This window comes from Thermobia domestica, chromosome 16, assembly GCF_964235325.1.
Source record: "Thermobia domestica chromosome 16, izTheDome1.hap1.1, whole genome shotgun sequence".
Classification (NCBI taxonomy): domain Eukaryota; kingdom Metazoa; phylum Arthropoda; class Insecta; order Zygentoma; family Lepismatidae; genus Thermobia; species Thermobia domestica.
The window spans coordinates 3,966,184-3,974,737 of record NC_137469.1 but is presented as its reverse complement, the minus strand read 5'-3'; positions in this window follow the sequence as shown (position 1 = coordinate 3,974,737).

Here is an 8,554-nt window from a genome sequence, read left to right as displayed (position 1 = left end):
CTCCTCTCGCTATAGAGGATCGAGCTGACAGTGATTCTATTATACTGTTTCGTTTGCTTTTCCATTCCAAGGATGGAAACTTGGTTGTAATTTCCGTATTCGTAAAATTATTTCATTGTCTTAACAGTATACAATTTCAGACAAATATAAGTAGCAGGTTTTTCATAGTAATAGCATTGAACACCTGCTACTGTGAGACTGTATGTTCCGAAGTACATTATTTATATGTTAAAATATCGTTTTCGCGTGACTGTATGTTAATACGTTATCTTTAAATTTGAATAATATACAAACAGAGAACAAGAATATATTCAATAGGATATTCTAACAAACAATAATGTAGGTTTGCTTTGATTCAAAATAAAGTTTCTTATTGACTCTTAATTTGAGCTATGGGAATTTATTATTATTATTATTATTATTATTATTATTATTATTATTATTATTATTATTATTATTATTATTATTATTATTATTATTATTATTATTATTATTATTATTATTATTATTATTATTATTATTATTATTATTATTATTATTATTATTATTATTATTATTATTATTATTATTATTATTATTATTATTATTATTATTATTATTGAGACGGTAGAAAAAATTAGATGGTAGTTGTTTCGTGCCTGAAAGAGCAAAGGGTCAGTCTCTGAAGTGTGTCATTAAATATACAGGAATGCCCATCGATGAAATACATTGTGCTATATGTGAACTGTTTCAAGAGCAAGGGGGAATAGTAATGATATAATTAGAGAAAAGTAAAGATGTTTCTCGGCGCTCCTTCTAATTCGAATACTTATTATTATTATTATTATTATTATTATTATTATTATTATTTAGGATTTATGCTAATTAAGTTGATCTTTTTTAAATTTAGTATAGAATACTTTCCATTCAGCAAAATTCCAGCTCTAGCCTCTAGCCTACTAATTGAATTTGCCCCTTGATCCAGTTTCATGTGTTGAAAAAGAACTGTGCAATCGTCTTCACCACACCATAGTTTGACTATTCCAAGTTGCGTTTGACCGTCTGACTAATTTTCAATACGGAAATATTTGTTTCTCAAACATATGGTTGGTGAGGTAGGAAACTGCAGCCTCTTGTTAAACAAAAGTATACAGAAGCCTAATTTTTTCATTGTTATGCCCATAGACTTAATTTAGTTTTAGAGAAGTCCGTTGACAGTACAAAAGAATGTATTTTTTTAACTATGTCATGACTTGCTTCTTTTTTCTCGAAGTCTTCAAAAAGAACAAAAGCTTTGGACTATGTAGTCAACAAGAGTATCCCAACAGCCTGAAACACAAGGTGGAACTACAGAAGTAGGGTAAATGATGTGCTGTATAGCTTCAAAGATTAACTGTAGGACTCTTTAAATTCATGACGAAAACATCGACGAATGGGATTCTCAAACCAGAGTTTCTGTAGCAAAATTCTATCAAACCCTTCATAGTTTTGACTTCAATTTTTTATTTGAACTGTTTTATGTTATAGGATCAAGATAAGAAATCTTATTCAATATCTTACAAAATAAAATTCATGATGTAAATTACTGCAGAAAGAAAGTAGATTACTTTGATTAATATCTAAGATCATTGAGAGACGGTTTCGATTATATTTAGTAAAAAAATGAAAGAACCTGAAGAGCCACACTTTTAGTAAAGATCAAGGTAATTGAAGTGGGATTTGACCCCCTGCCCTCCAAAAAAAATCGTTGCCAATGCCTATAGTTAAAATGGTTGATACGCTGAAAAAAAGGTACTAGATTTTCTGATATTGAAAAACTGGAGACAAATACTTGTAATATCAACAACCGGTAACAATCGTCAAAGTGTCACGCCACGCCACTGGTGTTGGAACATAATTTTATGTTCCTTGGCCTGCTTTGGCAGAGTTTTTACAAACTAAAGACAGAAGACAAAAACTTACAGATCCGGAGTTATATAAGGACCAAGAATATATATATATATATATATATATATATATATATATATATATATATATATATATATATACATTTTTTTTTCAGAAGATAGCCGCATCTAGTGCGAAAGTTGCCATTGTCTCTCGTGTGATATGTTACTTTAACTGAATCATATTTTAGTTCTAAAGCTATTATTAAGATTTTGATTGTGATTTTTCAAAGTTAAAGAGTTCAAAAATTTTGCTTGAATTCTGATGTTCCATCCATATTTGCTGTCTGTTATATAACTGTTACATCGATATGTTGCTATGATTCTATATGTGATATTAATGCTTTAAGTTACTTTATTATATGTGTTCTTTAAATGTCGTCAAGTGTATAGTCAATTACTAAAATCATTGACCTCACTGCAATGAGCTGACTAGATTTAGTGTTGAAAATTTATAATGATGACTTCTTCACTAATAGAATCTATCGTGGTAATCTGAAAATAAGGTGTTCAGATAACATTACTCAACCTCTGCAATGTTAGTAAAATGACAACGGAGCAGTGATTTTAATGTTCTTTCTCTATAGCCTCCAATCTGTTGATTATTATCACATCGGAGCGCGGAATGGTGACCTGCAATATGTTTTGCCCATCGTGTGCGTGATCACTCACTCACTTTTAGTTCGGAAAGTATTAATAACATGGTGTAGAACAACAAAAAGTATACAGAAAATTAAATATATATTGTCAATATTCAATTTTAGTCAACATAATCTCATTTTGTAATTTCTAAGTGACGTTGTTCTGATATCTGCACAGAAGTTCTCAAAGTTACACGTATTTGTTCACTTTACTATGAATAAAAGAAATGAGATATATTCATAAGTTTATATAAGTTCAGTACTTGTGTTAAATTCATAAAATAATAATATATATTTTACTTAAGTTCCTGGATCTATATCTTTATATCTTTACTTTGATTCTGCTTCATACTTGTCACATCTGTGTTATACTATGCAAATGGCTTTGTATATTTTCTTACGGAAAATGCAAAACTATGTGTATCTGATATATCAAAGAGCGAATTCAAAATTTTGTTATGCTACCAAAGTATGAAAGAACAATGGGTAGACTATGTAGGAAAAAAAAATCAGTTGTATTATATGTTATTTCGAAGTTTTTATTTGGTAAATAAAACCTATGAATTTGATTTATGTGCGAATCATTGTTCTAATCATTACTTCTCTTTCAATATTTGTTTTGGCCCATAGTGATTACCTTTGGTACTTTATATCATTGGTTATCTTTAGATTAACGTTTTGATAGAGTTAGTTAAAACTTAGTTAAGAGAATCTTGGTTAGATAGCGTATCGCCGACGATGCTTAAATCCGTCACATTTCCGTGTCTTCTGATGCATTTAGACCAGAGCTTTCCTATTACAATAATTCCGAAAGCAATAAACATGTTAACCGGAAATATGGACGGAGGCAAGTCATTAAATTCTTCAACAAAAGTAATAAATATGTGTCAATAAAATGTAATATTATATTAAATGACAAGTCATTGGGGCGTTTGTAGCCATACAGAACTGCTTCTACGACCTGCTGATCGCTTATTGGACAGCCCTGATTTAGATCGTTGGGTTTGTCTTCCACTGATTTGAAGATCCACCCTTGGATCTTCTAATATTTTCTTCACTCTTGGTCAAATATGTGTTAACGCATTCTAATGCTAATATTTCATTACCTAGTTGATTATTTTTAAGTTCTATAGTTTCTGTTTCTACTATGCTAGTGTTTCATTATTTCATTTTAATATTCTGAATTTCATTCTCGTTGGATTTCATACAAAAACTAGTCAACTTCATAGATAAAAATATGGAAGTTAGAAGTATTAAGGTTTTAATAACGATAGTAACCATTAAATAATTAAGCCATTTAGCATTAAAGATTAAACGATTCATTAAGAACAATATCACTTATACTTTATAAAATATATTACAGAAAGTGTGATACTAACTGTGACATTCACTGTTCACATGTTCCTTCTAGGCGATGTGACTTGAATGTGTGACACAAAATGTTAGCTGTTACGGGGACTTACGAACACCTTTAATTTGATACCTCATATCATGAAGCAAGCTATTCTTAAGTACTAATGTCGTCTAGTGAAAATGTCTTAAAACATGCACTGATAAGTACGTACATTTATTTTTAAAAAAATTAAAAAATACTATCCAGATCTGTAGAAGATGTACTGTATGTTCAGTCTAAGCCAAACTGGTGTAAATAATAAGCTACTTGCGAATCACTCATTAGCACTAAAAGTGTGAACATAAAGTGAAATTAGGGGCAACGGTGGCTTAGTGGTAAAGCGTTCACTTCTGATGCATGGGGTCCCTGGTTCGATCCCAGCTCGTGCCAAATGAACTTTGTGTTGGACAAACACCGTGTTTGTGGCTTTTCTCGGGATTCTCCTGTTTCCTCCCACTGTCTTCATTCCACTACTTCATTCATTTCTCATCATCACCGTCTCCTTTAGCCTAACCGGCATAAACGTGGGACGTAAAATTTAAAGATTTTAGTTCAATATGTATTAACATAGGTGAGTAAAGGTGTCGATATTTAAATATTATATATTTTCTTACCCATAGTTCAGTATATATTTATTTTATACAAGTTAATTAAAATTTTCAACATTTTATGGTATTTTTACAATATTGAATGAACAAATAAAAAAATGACCGAATTACGGACACATGAACTTCTATACTCATATATAAAATCCTATGTGTATTGGCATTTATTCAAAGTGTATTATTTTAAAGTAAATTTACAATAAATAACGACTGACTGAACGAAAAGGGTACTCTATATATATTTGAAAGTAATAAGCAGTATGTCCTTCAATAAACACTTCTTTTAGTGAAAAAATTTCTCACACAATGCTTTAATTAAAATAAAATTTGAAAAATGATTCCAGAATTTAATACTCGCAGTGTTGAAAAATAATCTTCAGACGGTGAATTTATTCCCTTTATTCCCAGTTCGAAAGGATATTGGAATCATTTTATCAACATAGAACTTCGGTCGAGAGAACGGAATTTCTGAAGAAAAGATTCTTTTCAATGGAATCTTCCATGGATAATTGGAACCAGGAATCTCTAAAAGACAAATAAACTTTCACGTTTCAATTGAAATTAATATCGTCTTCAATATTTACTAACTAGTGAGAAACATATACTTTGTTCATGTATTTCTTCATTAATGATATTATCCCCAGTGATATCATTTACCAAGATTTTCGTCAATTTTTATTTGATGAAGTATAGAACGAAAGAGCTTATGTTTTATTTTTTTCCCCCTCCAATCTGTTCATTATTTCAACTAAAATTCAAATTAATCATACCACCTGGAAAGGAAATGCTAGGGTTGCCAGGTTTTCTAAACGAAAAACCGGGACACTAATCTCAGGCTATATATAAGGTCAGGGTTCCTACTCATTTGGTCAGAATCTCTTAATTACCTTTCTTTTCTAGATTACTACTCACAATTTTCATGTTCATTCTATACACAGTTAACACAAATGTAGCCCCCTAAGGGGTGTATGAATAATGTAAAAAGGTAATATAAGAAGAGCTGCGTGGCGTCCCTTATTCCGAATTCCGGTTTGTTGTATTTAACAGATCCTAATATAGCAAGCAAAAGCTTAAAATACCCCTTCGCAAGAACACGGGTTTGCTATTACCAATATTTTTCCACTGGTGTAAATTTCTGCTGGCAAAATGTATCTGATTTTGAGTTTAGAGTCCCTTTCAGAAGCCAGGTTATATGAGACGTGGACCTTCTGACTAACGTGAAATCCAAACCACATGAGCTCCCTCTGGGAATGGAACCCTTGTCCCACGCCAAAGGCGCGTACACTAACCACTCAGAAACGAGAGAACTCTGCAAAAATTATCGTTTTATTATCGAGGTGTTCTAAATTCCCCTCCCTAATGTTCACAAACTTCTTGAATTTTTTTCCGCTAGATCGTAATGTATATACAGGCTCTGTTAGTGTGATTTCCAAAACAAAAGTACTGAAGCTAACAATGGATTTTGTCACTGTAAGCCCTGCTTGAAAATAACAATAAAAGTGGAAATTTAAAATCAGGAGTTGATATCTCTTTCAAGCACGTCTTATAAGAAATGTCTGATGTAGTAGAATGGAAGTTTAAAGCAACATGTTCGGAGTAGGCAAAATCATCCACTCTTAAGCCAATACTTTGACTTTTCCAACTTCATACACACACATATATACTTCATATATATATATATAATATGGTAATACTCTCATTATATTGTAATAAAAGAATACCATTATTCAGAAAATTATTATCATAACATATTCCGCCTCTCGAATATATTTTTTTAAAATCCTTTCTCCCCGTCTGGAAGTTAAACAAACCATAGAACAAAAGAATAGATGTGATTTTCAAGCTCTTTGTTTGTTTAGTAAAATTAACTGGTTATATAAATCTTAAAAAAAAAAAAAGTCCATTTTTAGTTGAGACATACTAGTTCTTGCAGGTTGATTTTTTCAATCTGAAGAACGAAAACCAGGACAAACAGGCATCTCGAAAGCAGTCTTCGAGACTGTTAATTATTTCATTGAAAACCGGGACTGTCCTGGAAAACCGGGACGTCTGGCAACCCTAAGAAATACTGGTTTCATCACTTAACTTCAAACTTAGCTTAATGCTTACATTTGCTCAGCCTCTGGACAAGTCCTGAAGGAGTTTTGCATATATACGGGAAAAATGTCCTCACATGAATAAATCCAAGATCACTGAGGAAGTCTTTGTAGTAATTTCTGTATTAGGTGCATACTTTGTACACACCCTGTACCTGGAGAACGTGGCGTGATTCGCAAATTCTGATGCTTTCTCTGAATTCAACTTCACCGAATGACTAAAGAACAATCTTACATCATGAATGTGAGTGAATGAACTCGACTGAGAGTGAATGAACATCGACATTCACAAAAGTAAGTAGAACCAACACTAACAGAAATTTTACAACTTTCTCTTAGATCAATGAATACTCGTTTCTGCCTGTCAATCAGAAGTATCCATTTTCTTGAACGTTTGCTTAAGACTTTTGATACATATAACAGGAAAGAATCCACATTCAAACAATAGATAGAAATTTTACAACTTTCTCTTAGATCAATATATACTCGTTTCTGCCTGTCAATCAGAAGTATCCATCCTCTTGAACGTTTGCTTACGATTTTCGTCAAATGAAATCTCGATTAACTCGTTTTTCTCAGAGAGAATTAGCATTTATAGTCAAGTTACTTGAATGGAAAATGGTCCCTAATCCAAAATTCTAAAGCAGAATTTTCTGGGAAGTATTCACTGCCAGTTTAGTACGACGAATGTTTTAATTCTCAGTTAAGAAAACACCCAGAACACCAATAAAAAAAGAACATGTGCTGACAGTGTTGATTTCCTGAATTATGATGCCACTTTTTGTCCTTCCTAAGACTGACAATTTTATCCTGCCAAGAATGAAGAAGTACACGCACCCTATAAACTCTTATTCAGCTGGTTGAGGCGCCGGCATAAAGTTTGAGAGGTAATATAACCGAACTAGCAGAGCTCATCACTAAACTAATTCAAACCGGAGGGTATAACTGGGAGGGGGAAAACCTGCCCTTCTGAATGAAGTTCAAGCAGCCGACTCAATACATTTCTCCTCAACAGCTATCTGACTTCAATGCGGAATAAAAGTGAATCATGTTCCGCATATTTTTCATTGTACAAAACAGAAAATAGTTTTCAATTGAAAGCTCTGGTTTTAATGAAGTTAATCATTTTAACGCTTTAATTAAAAACTGTTTTCAGAGGCTTGGGCACTTTTTTTTTTTTCAGATATAACTTCACAATCGTTATTACAATGCACAAAATTCACCTCTACGTCTTTCATTTTTGCAATATCGCTGATTTGTTTCTCAGTGATTGACTGTGCTTCATCGGAACAAACACAAGCATATTTTTTTCACTATATGTTATTCGTCTCCATAAATTCACCTAATTTTGAAAATATATAATTTAGAGTTGTTCGAGCAGCAGTGATTCACAAAACAGTAACCCACTTTCACTGTCTCCCTATCTATTAATTTTATATATGTAAGGTGAACTATGCTACTCTTGACAGTAGTTTCATCTAATTGAATACAAAAATATTTACAACCCAGAATTTTAACTAACTTCCTCCTGTCGCTTGAAAACAAATCTAAACTTCTTCGTGACACGATGTCATTGGACAGTGAAATCACTTCAATTTTTTGCTGCTTTGATTCTTATCATTATGTGCAGTTGATGGTAATATAAATGACTCTCTGATCTCTGAGGTTTTCCTGATAGTTTTTCTCAAACTGGTCTCATAAGATACCTTCAGAACATTCAAGTTAAATCCTGAAAATGAGGATATATATTTGTTTTTCCGTGCTGACAAATTGGACAGTTTTCTCTTAAAATATTATACAGGTTTGTGTTTCAGATCCCCATCCTTATTTCAAAACAAGTTGGGAATCGATGGTTTGAGATGACAAAGTTTCATAGAATGATTTTATTTTCAGA